This window comes from Parasteatoda tepidariorum, chromosome 6 (genome assembly GCF_043381705.1).
Source record: "Parasteatoda tepidariorum isolate YZ-2023 chromosome 6, CAS_Ptep_4.0, whole genome shotgun sequence".
NCBI lineage: Eukaryota > Metazoa > Arthropoda > Arachnida > Araneae > Theridiidae > Parasteatoda > Parasteatoda tepidariorum.
In genome coordinates, this window is record NC_092209.1 from 76,467,475 (window position 1) to 76,488,034 (window position 20,560).

Genomic DNA, 20,560 nt, shown 5'->3' on the forward strand with positions numbered 1-20,560 from the left:
TTTTTTCTTCTTCTTCGATCAAATGTTTTTTTAATTTTATTATATTCGATTCAAGCTATAAGCAATATTTTACATCTTCGCGATTTTTGTTAACTGTTTTATTATTGTACTTTTAAACCTAAACCGCGTTTTAATTCACGCCGGTAAGTTTGATTTCCTATTACATTTTTCTTTTATTTCATGATTTTTTTCAAAATAAGGTTTTTTGCGATATCGACACATATAAAGAATAATTTTTATCTTAGGATAATTATTCTTTATTCAGAAATATCGCATTATTTATGGCAATTAGATGTGTCTTGACAACGACTATTTGCTTATACCATTCTTGTTTCTCTACCATTTAGTATTTTATTTTTATTTTATTCATGTTTTTCATGTTAATTTGTATATATATATATATATTTACTGGGAACGATTTTCTAAAATATTATACAACAATGACGCAAAACATTCGTTTTGAAACTCACATAACATTACGAACTCTTACATTCTATCATATTTAATATTCAGTTCATTTAAGAATGGTTTTAAGTATATTCTGTCAAAGCTTTAATTGTTTCTTGAGCCGAAAGGACAACATTTCGAACAACATTTTTCATTTCAATTTTTAATTTATGATGTGGCACATATTATTACAACCTTTTTTAATGCAGCACTATTAAAAGAGTTGACACTCGTGATTTTGTGAACATTTTTCCATGTTAACTGCTGATACAATTTAAAGAAACTATTTTCCTTTAATTCTTTTTTGGAGGGCAAATTTTATGTGGTTCGCAGTGCATATTTAAATGTATAGATACAAAAATCAACCATAATATTTTAGTTTAAGAAATAAGTGTATTAAATGTTAGTAAACTAATTCACCCGGGTTTTTTTCATGAGTGTATGGAATAAGTTTATCATTTTATGAAGAGAGGATAATGACTCGCCCTATTAGGAAATTTATTTGCTTTTTTTTTCGCTTGATGAACAATAAGAGGCCTTAAAAGTTTTTAAAACATTTCGAAATATAACAAATATTTCCCTTTTAACTGCACAAATCTTTATATATTTTGATTAAATTAGTTCCATAAAAATTATTTTCTTTCCTTACCTTTTAAATTGTCCACTCTGCTAAAAATACTACTATTTATTTTAAAGAAAGAAGTATGGTCACGAACTACCAAAATATGATAAATTTAACATGTTTTTTGCTCTACGTCATCAGAACATCAAACATCGTGGTAATTTTTACCAAAGCGGCTTGGTAAAATTAGTAATGCAATATTGTTTTATAATATGGGTGATCAATGCGGCAACATTTGGAAATTTTTTTCGTGATACTTTAGAGCATGGCATAAAAATCATTTATTCGGTTAAATTTACTTTGCAGTTTTGTATTTTTTACTAAATGAGGGGTAACAAGAACTATTTTTGAAACAAGAATGTCCAGTTAACCGTTACTACATAATGAACAGAAAAACTACCAAATGAATTGCTTAAAAATCGTATATTATGGCTTTATAAAACAGGATTATGGTTTTTATTACCAAAAATTCCTATACCAATCAGTACAGTTTTTTTAACAGATTTTTTTTTTCTCTGCGTAGGGAAAAGAATTAACAGTGTCCGTTAAGCTAAAAAAAATTCCCAGGTTAACTATAATAAGCAGATAGTGTAACAGGCAAAATCAAACGTTTCTGTTATATTTTTTTAATGTCCATCACAAATTAACGCCTATTTTGTAATAGTGGTTTCGTTGAAAATGAAACAATGATAACAACATTACTGACATGAAATAATGTAAACGTTATGAAAAACGCTATTTAAAACTCTTGAAAATACTAAGAAATTTTTGATACATTTTAAAGAAACAAAATTGTGTTTAGATTGTTGTTTCTAATCCTCCGGAATCTGATAAAGTCAGACAAGATATTTCACTCTCTTTAAGTCATACTCAAAATTATTTATAAGTAATTTTAAGTCACTTAAGTATTAATTTCCATCTATATTACTAATTATCTGGATTTAAAAACAGAGGCTTAACTTCTTTTTAAATATTTCACACCTTCTGCTTATATATTCAATTTTTCACCATCCATTGCTGCTAATCATGCTTTTTATCATTGATTTCTTTCCTATGTTATTATTTTTTTAATTTTAATTTTTTTTGTCAATTTTTTTATCAACCCTTTGCTTTAATCGTTCATTTTATTTTAAAGTTTATTTATTTTTACTGTTCAAGTTAGCATTTATTTTTTTATATTAAATAATCCTTCTATAGTTCATTCATTTTTTCCAGTTTTTTTTAATCTTATATTTTTTAATTATGTTTAAGAGCAACATTTCTTCCTTGTTAAGAAATTTTTTATACATTTTAAAAAACAAAACTGTGTTCAGTTTGCTATTTCTAATCCTCCGGAATCAGATAAAGTCAGACAAGATCTTTAAGACATTCCATTCTCTTTAAGTCCTATTCTAAATTATTTATAAGTAATTTTAAGTCGATTAAGAATTAATTTTCATCGATATTATTAATAATCTGGATTGAAAAACAGAGGACTAACTTCTTTTTAAATATTTTTTCAGCTTTTTTTTTATATATATTCAATTTTTCGCCATCCATTTCTGCTAATGAAGCTGCTTTTTATCATAGATTTTTTTCCCCTCAATATTTCTTAAATTTTAATTTCGTTGCCAATTTTTCTATGAACTTCTTGTTCTTATCGCTTATTTCATTTTAAAATTCATTTATTTTTATGATTCCAGTAAACATTCATTCATTTGTATTAAATATTCCTTTCATAGTTCGTTCTTTTATTTTTTCCTCCAACATTTCTAAACTATGCTTAAGTCTTTACTGTTCTTGTCTTTTTGCTATTAATTATGTTTAACTTTTCTTCTTCAATGAGTAACTATAGGAACTTCTTAATATATTTTTTATTTCTTGTACTAAGCAAAATCCATATTACATATTCTTCCACGGGGAAACAAAATCTGGTTCTTCAAAAGTTCTTACCGATGAATTTTACACAATTAAAAACTTAAATAATTATTATTATTCAAGAGAAGAAATTGTAGACTATCTCACTCAAAAACATTTTAAATAAAAGCATTGATATTTAATGACGTAAATAAAAAACTTTTTTTTGTGTAAGGATATTTACGTCAGTAAACTCTTAAAGAAAGGCATTGCATGATTAATATTGGTAATATACATAAAAAAAGCTATTTATATATTTACTTTTATTAATATTTATGTGTAATAATAAAAGAACACACTTAAGAGTCTTAAATAAGTACCATTTTTACCAAGTATCATGATCCCGCTAGTTCGTGTTATGATAAAGTAATGCGCTTGGTGACAGTTAATGTTCACGTTTATCAAACCGTATTCTAAAACACATTCAGATTAAGAAAGTATAATATTAAGAAAGCATTTTTACTAATATGTAAGACAAAAAATATTTATAATCACAGCTCACATTTTAGTGTAAATATAAGTTTTCAAATTGAAAAAAGTTTTTATGAAAAATTCAAATGCATTTTACAGTCATTATAGACAAACATATAGTATTTACAAAGTATATAGTATTCATATAGTATTCAGTATTTATTTAACCTATATTATTTAATTACCATGTTAATGATAAGTGTCTAAATAATACGAGTAACAGTTAATTTAGATGGTCATGCACAATTTGTCAGGTAGCATCACTGTTACTTATATTTTTATCATTTAATTTCTTCTAATAATTATTAAAATAAATTTTATTCAAATTATTAGAAATTTAAATATAAAAATATTTTTTCCTTTGTGAGATTCAGAAATAAGTTTTCTAATTTATGTAAGCATTTAAAATCGAATTTTGAATTATTAAAGATGGCAAAATTTAGCATGAGCACTTTTAAATTTTGTTTTAAATTATTTTAAGTAAATACATTAGTCTAAATATATAGTCCATATATAATAGTCTTCAATATATAGTCTATAATATATAGTCTCAATATTAAAGTCCAAATATTCTAACTGTTTCACTTACTGCGGATCTTAAATGTATTTAGAATCTTTGTCAAAAATGAAATATATACTGCATGCAGATGAACGGGCGCAAAATAATATATAAGAGAGAATGAAGCGAAAACGACAATTTATTTTTTTCTTCTTAGCTCAAATACTGACTTAATTTTTGTAGAATTCTAAGGATATAAATTTAGAGCGGTATTAAGAAACATCCTGCATAATTAATTGCAAACCTGAAATTGTGGATATTTGTTTTGCACTTTCATTTCATGCATAAAAGCATTTACTCTAAAATTTTAAAGAAAATATTAAGATGAACTGTGAGATTTTGGAAGGGCAATCTAATTGAATTTATTTACTTTTTAAAAGAAAATGTATTTAAACTAATTAAGAAAATTTTCTTTTTCCAAATATCAATAAGCTATATATGAATATTATTTAGTAATTGAATGTCGAAAAACAGAACGACAAGGCCCATTAGTTGTTTTATTCAAAAACAACACTTTCAGATGTAGATAAGCATATTTTTAAGCAATAAGTTCTAAAAATTGCTATTTTTCTAAGTTTTCTTCGAATTTTAAACTACTGTCATTTCTTAATGTAAATTCACTTATCTGATGACAATGAAAATTTAAAAAATAAAAAATGATTTATTTAGTTATTTTACCTTTTCCTAATTAGGATTTGATCAATTTGCATTTGCATTTTTGTTTCCCAGATTATAGCTTAGTCAATAGATGAGAAAGCTCTTTCTTGCTTCGTAATCTCATTTCCATCTTTAATAAAAATCTATCCTCGCTTTAAATGTGTTCCATTTGTCTTGATAAAATTGATTTATTTTTATTACAATATTTTGAAATCTTTGAAAGTCATTTATTCTTTTGTTGGATTAAATTGATGAAGATATAAAGTTTGGAGTTCACTAAAATCTGTATTTTTATAGTTTTACTTCACTTTTATCGTTTCTCTTTAAAAGAAATTATCTATAATTTATCGACATACGCGCTCTTATGTAATTTTCAAAATACTCGTAGTTTAAATTTTTCAAAAATGTTTTTTAAACGTTTTAATTTTTGTACACATTATGATTTGAAATTATTACTCATAGTATCGATTTATGGCATTTTATTAATATTGGATGCATTCATAATATTCAAAAATATATTTAAAAGTTAGTAATAACTGTTTTACTTTACTGTTTATTAGAAATTAATTAGGAATTTATTTCCTTTATTGAATTGCATCTTTGAAGGGAATTTATTTCTTTTATTGAATAATATTTTGAGGACCTTAAAATTAGTATGATAATCATTTAAAATTTTATTACACAGGATGGATTTATTTTGTATTTTGAACGAGGTTATCATTTTATTTTACAATTTTAAATTTAAATTGTTTTGTTTAAGAAACTTAATAGTACTTTAAAATTTGAGTAATTAAATAAGTAATTAAATTTTTTTGTTTTAAATTTTTCCTGTGATACACGCTTTGTATGTATGGCCCATTTTTAAAATAGCGATACATTTTGAGAAATTCTTCTTAAAAATTTCAATATTTGAATTATTATTACAAATTTTATTTGCGATTGGAATGTTTTTTTGTACATGAAACTTGAAACAGCAATACACTTTTTTAATTATAGCATAAAATTTAAAATGTAATATACATTAGCTAATATTTTTTTATGTTACCTATGTTGAAAAGTGTTTAAATAAAAAATAAGTTGCCTTAAACAGTGAATAACTCTTCTCAATTTTACACTGCAAATCACTTTTTAAAAATTATATAGAGAAAGAAAGGTTAGTAAATGTTTGGTAACAGAGTGGCAAAAGGTTACAGAGAACAGCTTACAGTAACAGTTAAAAAATGATTACTAATTATTAATTATTATTATTATTACACTATTTAATAACTATTCAATAATAAAATTAGAATAATTAGAATTAATTTTAGGCATAATAATAATTAGAATTTCAGGCATAAAAACATTAATATCTGCCTATATTTCTTTTAATTAACTTAATATGTAATGAAATACTGAATTAAAATTAAATAAATATAGTTACTATTAACATGGTAACAGAGTAAAAATTTAGTTACAGATACAATAAAGATAGTTTTATTAAATTCGTGTAGAAAATTGTATAAGAACTTCTCAAAATTAAATGAATTAGCAGAAAAAAGTTGAAATCTCACGAAAAGGAGTAAATTAAAAACACGAGTAACAATTGAATTCAAAATATCATATAAAATATTGTATTGTGCCGTAGTGAAAATTAGAAAAATACTATGGACATTTTATTTTGCGAATTTGTAAAGGAATGTGCATTTATAGAACGATAATAAGAATTTCTTTGCAAATAAATAATATATTAAGAGATATAGTGCTTGGTTTATATGTAGGGGAAAATATACCAATGGAAATAATTTATTGGTCGATTGAACCATAATATCATTAAAAACTAGCTAAAGCTTTTAAATAGGGTGTAATTCTACCTTAAAAAAGTATTAATTCAAGATAATCAATAGTACAAACTTCTAATTATTTGCGTTATAATAGGGAATAGGATAATAAAAGGGGACATGAAAAAAATTGAACGATATTATGATTTAACACATTCAAAAAGCTCTAATAGTGTATGAGTGAGCCATGATGGCTCAGAGGATAGAGCACTCGCTGTCCAATGAGGTAACTCGGGTTCGAATCCCAGCGATGACTGGTTAATATGTACCCCTCACACAGTTTGCACCGATCACAGTGCTGCCATGAAATATACTTTGTGGTATACGGATCATGGGCTAGAGTTGACTTGCCGTCAACCATGGAAGGTTTTCGTGGTTTTCCTCTCTATGTAACGCAAATGTGGGTCAGTTACATCAAAAAGTTATCCAAGAAGGCAAATTTCTCCCAATACTTACCAAAGTTTCCTCTGGTAGGGTACATCAAGGAGTTTCCATGCTTTCTAAATTGCGTTCAAAATTACAAGTCTATGCAATTGAACATTGGTAGTCGTAAAATCAAAACTATACAAAAAAATATTGGTTGTTCAACGACGGCTATGACATAAAATAAAAAATAAAAAAATAGTGTACGTTTGTCTGACCCAAAATTTTATATCATAGCTTTTCTGCACATCAAATCAGTTTTTCCCGATATTCAATAAGAAATTGGTGTATAATTTGGGAAAATGCTAACACAAATGCTTAAAAGCTTGGGTGGTAATAAGTACTTTAATCGCAATTATAATATATTTCTATAAATATTATTTAACAGTTCATAAAAAGTTAGATGCTTTTTATGTATTTGATTGATGATTTCAGTATATCTTATTCTCCATTTATAGACAAGATTTAAATGAGTTTTTTTTCTACCGATCAAATAAATTATTCGAACATTCTATAATCTTTATCACTGACAGAGAAAACAATCTATCAATGTCATTCACAAAGGAAGAAGTGCTAGATCTATCTGTGAGATCTATCTGCGTAACTTCTCAGGTGTTTTCCTTTTTCGCAATCGTAATTAATGAAGATAAAAATACAGTCACACCTTGATAGTACGAACTCGAAGAGGGACACTAAAAATTTCGAGATATCAAAAAACTTCGGATACATATATATTTATAATATTTTGAAACCGACGTTGAGCAGCCGACTCAATTCTGAGCTTACGACTATCAACGTTCAACTCCACGGCCGTGTAATTTTTAACACTACCAAGAAGACAAGAAAACTCCTTCATAAAGTATTGGGATAAACTAGCCTACGCAGAGGACCTTTTGATGGAACTAGGCCGCATTTGTTTTACATGGAGAAACCATGAAAATCTCCAACGGTTAGCCCGACGGCAAGGAAATTCTAACCCATGATCTGTCTCACACTGAGAATATTTCCCGTCAGCACTGTGGTCGGTGCAAACGTACGTACCATCCCCTTAGCCACGGCGTCTCAAAATTAGGGATAGCAAAAAATTTGATGCTTTTTATTTGGATATTTTTCAACGATTGCGTCAAAATAATAATTGCTCTGACACTTAAAAAGTATTGAAACATGCATGTACTATTAAAAAAAATTATAAATATTTAAGAACATAATAAATATTTAATAATATATAATAAACAATAATAAATTATTTAGAATAATACCCAACAATTAATTTTATTGCTTCGCCATCTTTGATATATTTCAAGATTCATGAGTCTCTTTTAATATTTCTTATTCTTTTTAATCACCATATAGTGAAGTATTATTGTCCACAATAACTACTTAGATGTAACTAATACTAATAACTAATAGATATCAGTTTATTTTAGATTCATTAAATTAATAAATTATTTTCTATTCTTATGAGCAAATCTTCTTATCAATGCACTTATATTGCATGTCTACTTCTTTAGGATTGGTGAATTCAGGCATTTATTTTTTAAACTTGGTAATCTCTTTCTTATTAAGGTTTCAAGAAATGATTCACTAAATTGTGCAAGAAAAGTTTTTAAGAATTGGAATTTACATAAACGCATTTTAAGTTAGGAGAACGTGTGTTTTTTATTAATTATATTCGGTGAAATCAAGTGTCATCGAGAAATTTATTCGGCTAAAAGAGTTTTTTTTTCTATTAACACAGCAAACGCGTAAGTAATTCAGATTTTTACATTTTACCGAAAAATTCCTGTTGCCAAAGTTCGTGAAATGGAGGTTGAATTGTTATAGCTTATCTTTATAAATGTAGTTTGAAAAAAAGGAATAGTAAGCATATTAAGATTTAATTTAGCTTTTATTTGTATTAACATTAATTGAGCCATGTATATATTGAATGAATCAACAATTACTTAAAATAATTCAAAAACATAAAATTATTTAGAATATGAAACATAGTACCTGGTATAACTAACTTACTTAACTTATGAAGCTTATTTTCAAAGAATTTTAAAACTGTTTGAAGAAATATATAAGTGGATAAACACGCATCAAAAAAGAATCCACAACTTCTAAAATGAATACAAATTATTCAAAGTGTTGTAAAAATGAACTATCATTTACTATACACAGTAAAAAAAGTTTCGGCGTATAGTTTTTACCATTTATGGTGATGGAGAAAATTAAATACGTTTTCAAGTAAAGAACAGTAGTTATACATAGACGAAAGTTATAGGGTCAAAAATTATATATAATTGACAAAGAAGCAGTTGCTTGAAAGAATTAGTGTGAAAATATAACTAAAAAAATTGCCTAGTTTCTAAACGAAATAATTTTGTAATGAAGCAAACGAAAAATAAATAAATGAATAAATAACAATACAACAGTGAAAAAGTGTATAAAAATGTAACTACATACACTTCAAAACATTTTAGTTTTTTTCAACACTAAAAATATGGCAGCTTTACACCAAAATATTTTACAGTGTACTTATATGAAAACTACAACATTTAAAGTGAATACGTATTACTTATAAGTTTATATTATAAGTTTATAAGTTTAAACGAAATTATATACAAAAAAATACAACTTTAAAAACGAATAAGTATTATTGTTACAAAAGTAAATTATATTTAATTGAGTCATAAGCATTAAATGAATTTAGAATGGTATAAAATTAGGTAAAAACAAAAAACCGTCAAATAATTTAAAGCATGCAACTTAACTCATAAACTCACAAACATTCTAAACTAGACATAATAAAATTATCAACAGTAAAGCATAAATATGCACCCATACAATTCTATAATAAAACGAATGCATATTAGCTACATTGTCATTAACGTTTATTATCATTTATTGATTTATATTAATTAAATGAAACAAATAGAGTGATTAAAACAAATAGAATAATTTAGAGCATGAAACATAACATCTGATATCATTAACTTAGTTAAATCATTAAATTATGTAACATTTTAAAAATATGTAACATTTTAAAAAGGATGCGTAAATGTATTTATATTGCCATAAAGATTTACTATCATTAATCGAGTCTTAACTGACGATTATTTAAAATAAGGTAAAAGCATCTAACTATTAAGAACATAAATCATATCATCTGTTACTATTAAGTAATTTAACTCATGAAACTTATTGAACTTAACTTTTTTTTTAAAATATTTACAATGATGTATGTATAAATAAGAATCATTTACGAATCAAAAATGTTTAAAACGAATTCTCAATATTTATATCGTCATAAAAATACGCGATAGTTCAAAATCTTTCTACCCGGAAGATGTATCAGAAGTGTGGGAGAGGGCACATTTATATTTTATAAAAAGGCTATTGATCTTCGCTAGACGCAATAATTATCTCAGTTATTGATTTTGGGTCAACGTTTTTTAAATAGCCTTCACAAACTTTGGGTGCTTGGGAACTGGTGTATGGGTCAAAATTTATGGTGGGTCAAATTACATAAAAATATTCATAATATATATGTTCCATACTGTGATATTTAAGTTTAATGATAAAATTATATTCTAAAAATATGAACTGTAAGCTATAAAATAAATCATTTTGTTTCATTTTTTGGAATTTATTACTTCAAATGGAGGTCTTATACCATAAATGATTTTCTTTCCTGGAGGTCAAGGCATGAATTAATGTGCAAAAATTATTGAAACGTTATTCAGAAATTTTGCGATGAATAATAAAACTATATAGATATATATATTAATTAATATGAAGCTTATTTCAAAAGTTCATCTGGGAGATTTTTGCGTTTTTTCATAAACAAATTTTAATAAATCTGCTAAAGCTCCTGTTGTCAGAGAACTACTAATAATTGAATAGGTACAAAATGAAATTTTAATATTTTTAATTTTTTTCCTATCCTCTATAACACAAAATTTGCAATTAAAAAATTTATTAATAATTCCTTTTTGTTTTGCTAAATGAAAAAGAAAACAAATTCAGAAAGTTCTTAAAAATAAAAACTTTTTAACGTTAAAAAAATTTAATTACCTTTTATGAAATTCATTTTTATTTAAGTCTATTACATGATGATTATTTCTTTAAAATCATACTTAAAAATATTCATGCAGGTAAATTTTTAAAAAAACTGAAATGCGTTAAAACGTTCTGATACTAAAACTGCAATAATAAATCTGAAATGATGCTTTGAAAATATATTAATTTTGTTAAGTGTCTTCATTAAAAACAAAATTAAATTTTTCCACAAGTCTTTTGTTAACAGCTTTTCTTAAAAACATTTTATAATAATTTTTAAATTTGAATTGCATTGATAAGCTATTGTTCATTATATTCTATATGTGTGGTAATAAAAACTACAAATTCAAGCGCAAAAATTACCAAATCAATGGTTTAAACACGGTATTTTTTGATTTTATTACTAGAATTATGGTTTTTATTTTACCAGCAATGTCATTACCATACAAGTACTGTAGTTTTACCAGAATTCTTTTTTACTTGCGTTTTCGACTTCAATTTGGATAAGATTCAATAAATAATACTGTGGTTGGTGGTTACGAATAGTTGAATAAGCTATTTTCGATGCCTAACTTATTGTGTAATTAGATTTAAGAGTAAAAAGTTAATAGATAATTAATAATAAGTTTTGGACTTGTAATAAAATTACTTGACTATATAAAAATGTGTACACAGTTTCAAACTAAAATAAAAACAACATATTTATACAAACTCTCACAATTTAGATTATTAATCTTACTGTACTTTTAATTTGCATGACTACTTGTAATTTGCAATTCTTTGCAATTAATGGCTCAAACCGAATCAACGACGCTAAATCATAATTCTATTACCAAATTAATCTACTCAATTCCTAAATTCTTAATTCCATACTTTTTTCTATATTTTATTTTATAACCGGCGTCGAACAGCTGACCTCATCATGAGTTTACGACTTTCAGTGCTCAACTCCGCTGCCTTGTAATTTTGAGCCCAACACAGAAGACAAGGGAACTTCTAAATCAAGCGTTGGAGCAAAGTAGCCTTCGCGGAGGATTTTTTGATTGAGCTGTTTTTTGATGGAACCCTCCTTTGCGAACCACGAAAAACCTCCCACGGTTAGCCTGATTTAATTCCGAACTTGAATGTAACAAATGTTTAAGTTGTTTTAAATGGGTTTCATGTTATTAGTACATTCATGGTCCAATAATGATTAATCATGTGATTAATCACTCACGGAAATGGATTTCGGCAAAACGGAGCCTAAACCTCTATATTGCAGATGGATTTTAAAGTTGGCACAATCAAAAAGAAGAAATAATGAATAAATTATCAAAGCAAATTATCATCCATTTTTAAAATAATGACAAACTGCTTATAGAAGCACAATTCATTATTCCGAGTATACTTCTGTAGAATAATTTTTTTCTATCCTTGTTTGTAATAACAACAATAATAATAATCACATTTCAATATTCCGCTTAATAGTTTTCTTCCTATTATAACTTTTTAAATTTTTTATTTTATTTTAGAGTACGCACTAAGGAGAAAGAAAATAATAAGGGAATTTTTGCAATCATTTGCTATGAATGGGTCAAACCAAATCAATAACACTTGATCATATTTCAATTACCAAATGAATCTGCTCTGAGGTTATGATTCCTCAATTCCTGATTCCATATCTGAAGGCTACCAATGTTCAAGTCTTTTTTTTAAATAGATTTCATGGTAATGCTACATTCATGGTCCGAAAATGATTAACTATGTGCGTCGCGTGGAAGCTGATTACGACAGAAGGGGCCCAAACACCTAAAACTTCGCCAACTGAGTTTTGGAGTTGGAAGAGTTTTGGCATTGGCAGAAAGAGGAAATAATAATTGCACCTGCCAAACTTAGCAGAGGTCCGGCTGTGGTAGCTTGAGATTTCAAACAATGATTAACGATGGAACGTAACTGAAAATTCTATTTTTTTTATAGCTTTGTTTCAGTTGTTCCTGTTGCCAAGAAGCTTAGAAGGATGAAAATGAATGAGACTGATTGGCTTTAATCCGAAAGATGTCATCTTGGCGATTTTTCATTCATGGAATATGATAAAAAATGTTTCTTAGCGGGAAGGGACTTCGTTCAAATGCTACTAAGTTCTATGTTTGAAACCATATTTCAGAGATTTTCGGGACGCATTTGGACCACGAAAAAATAAGTTATAATAGATTATTCGAAAAACAAAAATCGTAATCAAAAAACAATTTTGATTTAAATCCTTTAAAATCTTGATGTATGTATTTTTTTAATCGATATATGTATTTTTTAAATCGATATACGTATTTTTTAATCGATATATGTATTTTTTATCGATATATGTATTTTTTTATTGATATATGTATTTTATTAATCGATATATGCATTTTTTTAATTGATATATGACTTTTTTACCTTTTTCGGTTCAAAGTTGAAATATCGGTCGGTATTAATTAATTAGAAACATCATTCGCTTCTAAAATATACAAATTGGAAATTTAAAAATATGCAAAATGGAATAAAAATTTGACAATTGGAATCTTGGGCATAAAATCTATTTCGACAGTGCCAAAATTATTATATTTTTCCGTCCAGTCGCATCAGCTCATCTTGATACCCAGGTATCTTGTTTTATTCATATGCTAACTATCTTGCTAACTACTTTAGTTCTACTGCACGTGGAAGTGCACTTTACCTTGATTTGCTCCTCTCGGCCACTGTGGTGTTTCTTGTTCCGTTTTTATCTTTCTTCTCTCTCGGCTACGGTGGTTTCTCGCGTTTTGTTTCTGACCTCTATTTTTCCATTTTTCATTGTCAACTTTACGTTTTATATTTCAAATAACTTTTGTTTCCTCTCCTTCACGTTCGGCAAGCCTTGAAAATGAGCACCTGTTTTTGCGCGCTTGAATCTTGTCAACTATTATTTCCAATTTGTATATTTTTGAGCAAATGAAGTTTTTAATTAAATAATATCTTACCGCTTCAAATTCTTGGGTCTATTTATTTAACATAATATCGGTACATTGAACCATAGTACATTTAAGCATGATGCAACTTAAAAAGAAACTAAATCTGTCAAATGTTTTCATTAAATTGAACCATAATATCATGTGAAAAGTTTAAGAAGAATGCCCATAGCTAATAATATGGTTTATAACATAGCTCCATATTAAGATTGAAGCAAGTTTGAATATTACTGTGAGTGGTAACGCTTAGAAATTTCTTCCTATTTAAAAGTGATCAGATGATTACAAAAGTTGCATAGGCAATTTGAATAGAGTCAAATAATGCTTTAAATTGAACCATAATACTGTGAAAATTTGCTGTAATGCCTAATTAGATGAAAAATTGCACCATGTTTCCATTCAGGCAGAATCTACTGCAATCTAATCATCGTGCAATCTAACTTAAGAAGTATTTTAAAAATTTTCAAATTACTACCATAATAAAGTTGCAGCAGATTTGAATGATATTATGGCTCATAACGTTTCAAGATGTTTAACTGTGTACTAGTATTAATGCCAAGTGATTTTAAAATTTTTTACCTGATTTGATTTGCCAAAAGTAACATAATAAATTGATCCATAATATGAAATTCGATGCAACAATAAAAACATGTTAAATTTGACCATATTTCTTAACATTGTACCATAATATCGTGTAATTAAGTTTAAAAAATATGATAATAGGGTTCTAATTAGCATCATATTAAGGTACTATATTATGGTTCATCATGTTCTAAACTCTGATATAATATAGTACGGTGTCCCCTGTTACAAATGTGGTGTACAATACTCTGTAACAAATGTGGTGTAATATCTTTCCGATTATGATGATGAACCCAGAAAATTGCGACAAGCAACACCTTACTTTAGGTCGATATTCAATCAGTTTGAAGCGTGTAATTTAATTCTAAACACTTAAAATTTATTAAGCTTACTCCAAACTCTAGCGGTTTCTGACCTTACGAGATTAATTTTCACTTCCAATAAACACCAATGTTGGCGCTCTTTCGATATCGTCAGTAGTTTGTTTGCAATCTAGAACTGATGATTTTATGATTTTATAACGTATGATTTTATTGTGATTTGAATGATTTTATGATGCATAATTTCTGTCCGATTCCGCTTCGTTAGGCCTACTTTGAATTTGTCATATAATTCTGCGCATATGTTCGATTAACAAATTGATTTTATTTTAAAATTAGTGTATAAATGCATTCCAAATTAATGATTTTTACTTCTTGTTGTATCGTAAAAGAAAACTTTAATGACTCTTATGAGCTTCCTATCCTACTGTAATTATGAATTTTAGTATTACTGAATAACGAAAATGGTGAACCCAGTAACGAAATCCGTAGCACGTGCGCGTTGCACATTTCGACTAAATATAGACTAAAATTGCCATTAAAATAAATCTGTAGTCTTTGGAGCAAAACAAATTTCATATTTGAAATCTCCACATCCGAATTAGACATGATCAAGGATTTCTAAAAATGCAACAAAAAAATTTTTTCCTCAGTGTAATCTAGATAGCAATAACGAAACGGCCATCGTCTAATAGTTTCTGTATCTCCAATTTCTTAAAGATTTTGCTTAAATTATATTGTTTCAAAAAAAATAAATACACACTTAGATTTAACACAAGTTTATAAATGCATAAATTCAAGTATATATAAGTCTAAATTAGAACCAAAAATCATAATTGAGCTTTTCGCAAAAAGTTTAATGAGAACTGGTATAAAAGTTCTAATTTTGAAGGAAATACTACTGAAAAATCTAGTTTGTAGTCTTATTCAACTTTTACAGTAAACTATATAGGAAAAGTAGTTTAGCATTAATGTCAATAGAGAACTATGTTAGCTCTCTATTAACATTACAAGTGTCTAATTAAAAAAAAATATTTATATTATATAACGAAAAGACGCCAGATGTGCACACTGAATTTGCAAAGAAGAAGTACACTATAACTCGCTTACTTGTACTCTATGCTGTAAACATGCAGTAATATTTTTAACGGTTTCGATTAAAAAGTTTTAGTTTTGAATAAATAATGAGTTTTTTTAGGGAGTTTAAATACCACAAAACAATCACCAACGAATTTAAATATTATATCAGTTAAGAAGCTAGATTAAAAATGACGATGTCTAAATAACAAGTGAACCTAATATCCTAATCCATCATCTTATTACGGATTACCGAACGCAAATAAAAAAAACTAACTTCACACTGATTAGCAGGTTAAAGATATTTCCAGATCTTGCCGACAATCGTTAAATGAATTAAACTCAAAACTTTATTTATGAGGCATCCAATCTATCGCATCAAACATTAGATCAACCTTCCAAGTCACTTCGAATATCTATGCTTCACTTTTTGAAAAGATGATGCATCATTCGGCTTCGAATCAGCACCATCAAGGCCACGCCCCAACGTCCAGACTACGCCACTGGGACACCATCAGATAAACCCTTTTCTTTCGGGAAATCGTACTTGCGTTACCAAGTTTAATACGACACTTTACATACGCTACTCTATTGCCTTTGAACACGGTCCATGCTTTTTCAAGGTTCTCCTGTTGCAGAATTATCCACCTTTTTTTGGTTTGGCGATTATCGTCTTATCGATGGCTTCCATCTTCAATCTAAAGACTTTCGTAATAGTTAATGCGTTCTCTGTAGAATCGCTATTTAAGAAGGTCCATGGCTTATAGCGTGTGTTTAAACGGGATGATTACATTCGAAAGATGTTTTTCATTGCATTGTATAATGATTGAGATTATTGAGAGTTAGATAAATTTTTAAAACAAACCGTCTTTGGCGACCAGATTGGTCACCTTTCAAAATTTTTTTGCACAACTTATAAATTTTAATAGTAACCAAGCCGAATGCACAGCATAACTGTAGTTAAATATTCGAATTCTTCAACTCCTCCTCCAACCCTAACACCTTAATTAGTTTTAAACAATGTATTAACCAAATTTTTTAACGTTTAGCTGTTGCTGAGAATAAGTACTTTGATTTTAGTTTTAACAATGTCCACGATATAGTTTTTTGTGTGTTGAATTGTAGTAGTAATTTAAAGTCTGGCCGGTAGTCATTAAATCATGCAAATCATCATAACTATGAGTTTGAGTTCAGTATAGTAGGCAGCAGAAGTATTAAAATTATTTACATATCTATGGAGAAAAAATCCATCCCTACGTTCCTTTATGTGCCGTAATACTTCCTTACGCACCTCTCTAACTCTCTAACCAGGACTTGAGTATCGTGGGATATATATGTGCTATTACTCAAAAAAAAGACAGCCTTCGTCACTAATAATTGGTACGGCAGTATGCGGCAGTATAGAACCGTTTATGCTTAAAATTTCTGTAGCTATTTTAGAACGGATCTAAAATGAATCTAAATAATTACTTCGAAACTAGGTTTTTATTTCTATAAAAAAATTTTATCATGTCGTACCATTCAAAAATGCGTTTTTTTTAATTTAAACATACCCTTAGGAGAAACTCACACCATAAAATTGATACCTTGAACCATGTTATCATGCAGATTTGTTGAAATCTTAATAGGGTGTTATAGTGAGCCATATTTATTTTGTAATTCTGTGCACGACAGTTTGACTTGATCGCAGTATGGTCTTATCTGATAGTATACCCTATACTGTATCAAATTAATTATACGTTTTCACGTTATTTTGGCTAAACGTGAACAAATCTTATGACGGAGTACTTTCAGTTTTGTATGCAAGTAAACTATTTGAAATATAAATATATCTAGAAGCAGCACAATTGTGTTTTTTTCCCCTTACAGTTGGATGTTTTTTATTGTTGTTATTAATTTTATTGTTGTTTTTTATTGTCGCTTTATTGATGACTGCCAACTTTAATCAGAAGATTATCGTATTAGTTAATGCTCTCTCTGTAGATATGTTTTAGATACATGCCCATAGATGACCCATGATGGCTCAGGTGATAGAGCGTTTGCCTTCCTACGAGGTGAACCGGGTTCGAATCCCAGTGATGGCTGATTGATACGAATTCAGCATCCAACTTGTATTGATCAGAGTGCTGACATAAAATATCCTCAGACAGATCATGGTTTAGAATCCCCTTGCCTTCAGGTTAACCGTAGGAAGTTATCGTGATTTTCCCTCTTCATGTAATGCAAATGCAGGTTAGTTCCATCAAAAAGTCCTCCACGGAGGCTACTTTCTCCCAGTACTTGATCAAGGAGTTCTTTTGTCTTGTTTGGAATGAGCCGGGTGAAGAATTCGTATCGACCAGCCATCGCTGGGATTCGAACCCACTTCACCTCATTGGTAGGTGAGCGCTTTATCCTCTGAGCCACCAGATTTGCGATAAACTCCTCTGAGCCACCAAATTTGTGATAAGTTGTTAATTTCCCGGTATGGGTTTCTATACAGTTTCAATATCGCCTAACTTTCATAGAAAAGTTTTCAATTTCATCAAAACAATAAAAGCAGCTTAACAAAACACTTACGCAAAGGACAGAACATAAAAAAACACCCTGCAGAACTCATGTATAATCATTTAATAGCAGACATATTCAATTTATTTTAAACTCTTCCTCATTTCCATCTATTTCTCCTTTTCGGTGATAATCACTATCTAACATAAGGTGGGTCTCATGTCCACTTAGCAATTCACTCAGTCTATTCAATCTCTCAAATGAAATGATACATTCAGAGAGAAATATGTCGACAATCTTTTTTACATTTCGCAGCAATCATGAACCCTACAATTACTTTTATAATGTCGAATTCTAGCATCAAAACGCCTACGAATCCCCAACCAACTCCCCATTTTACGACTTTGGCGAATATGAGTTCCTTCTATATCCTTTTATTATTTCCTCTCTTTTCTTTCAAATTAAAATTGCTAAGTAATCATAGGTCTTTGGCAGGTATTTATTCCATCTCTGGAATCGTTGAATTAGTGGTGTGTTATTCCAATTTAGAGGGTGGATTCATAATTTGGAATTAAAGTAACAGACTCGGGTAGTAATTTTTTGAACACTGCCGCTTCGGACTTAGTTTGAAAAACATTGAATTGTTTAATAAATTTTTTATTGAACATTCAAAACTCACTGGAGTGTAATATCCAAAGGATGAACTTGTTAAGTAGTATTTTCAGAAACACTCGAATTTTTAAAACATTTGAAATATAGAATTAAAGCAACATTCAAAATACGCAGGTGTGTAATATTCAAAGATTTTAATAAATGAACATGTTAAGTAAAAATTTTAAACACTAAATTTTTTAGATGTTCTGAAATATAGTATTACTAGATTCAGCACAACGCAGGCGAGTAATATACAAAGAATTTAACAGATGAACAAAGATTTTTTTTAAAAAAACCTCGAACTTATAAATTTTTTTGAAACGTATTGCTAGGACCCGTGGTGGCTCAGGGGAAAGGCCTTCCCTTTCCATTGAGGTGAGCCGGGTTCGTATCCCAGCGATGGCTGCTCGGTACGAATTCCGCATCTGGCTCGCACCGACCACAGGGCTGAAGTAAAAATATCCTCAGTGAAAAACAGATAATGGGTTAGTTCCATCAAAAAGGTAATTTTCTGCCAATACTTTATCCAGGAGTTCCCTTGTCTTCTGGATTGGGTTTAAAATTACAAAGCGATGGAGTTAAACATTAGTAGTCATGAACCTGAAATTGGATCGGCTGTTCAACGTTGGTTATAAAATAAAATATATTACTGGGCTTATAACAACATCCAAAATACGCAGGTGTGTAATATTCAATACTTTAAAGGGCGGACGTGTTAAGTAATATTTTAAAAACACTCGAATTAAGTATTTTAAAATATAGTAGTACTAGACATAGTACAACATTCAAAGTACGCAAGTAAGTAATATTCAAAGGCTTAAATGGAGGAACATGTTTAATAATATTTTGAAAATATTTGAATTTCCAGGTTTAAGAGGTTAATAATTTTTAACTGACCAATTCAATATAGTCAGTGATTTTGCAAAAAAAGGCGACAAAGATTAATTTGCAAAGAGCCTCTGGATTTTTTTGTGTCTTTTTAAAGCTAATTCTTTTTAATTCACTAAAACATATAAAAACAGGATTTTCTTCATAATACACCTATATAATAATAATCCAATATGACATTGTTACATAAGAGTTTGAAACCCCATGACATTAACATTATAAACAACATGTTCATAAATATTAATAAAGCTAATTTCCTCATGTCACTAAAATACAAATTAGCATGTTTTCCAAATAAGCCTTTCATTTCTGAATGATCTATGCTTTAATTTAATGATATTATCACAACAACAGGTGTACAAAATTTTATACATCAAGACTTTGTTAATCTCATTTCTGAACTTTCCCTGTTTTGTTTTAAGTAACAGCAAAAATATTCATTTGTCAATCTTAACAATTATCTTTACAAGTCGTATATTATTTATAATTTTATAATTACTTATATTTTTCAAATGAGCCAATATTCACAGCCACTTTCTCTCTTTCAAATCTTTAAAATGTGATACACAGGTTTTTGGACCTACCAAACTATGTTCTGAAAATAATTCTTCAATATGCATCATTGATATTAATGATAATATCCAATGACAATC

General features: G+C 28.2%; 2 protein-coding genes across 2 annotated transcripts in view; one reads left to right on the plus strand and one right to left on the minus strand.

Moving 5' to 3' along the window:
* The window catches only part of LOC107444543 (uncharacterized), a 165,727-nt gene that overhangs the window by 143,499 nt on the left and 1,668 nt on the right, over nt 1–20,560 (minus strand). The gene's annotated exons all lie outside the window — the stretch shown is intronic.
* Nucleotides 1–20,560, plus strand: part of LOC110283103 (protein trachealess) — a 211,654-nt gene that overhangs the window by 1,281 nt on the left and 189,813 nt on the right. The gene's annotated exons all lie outside the window — the stretch shown is intronic.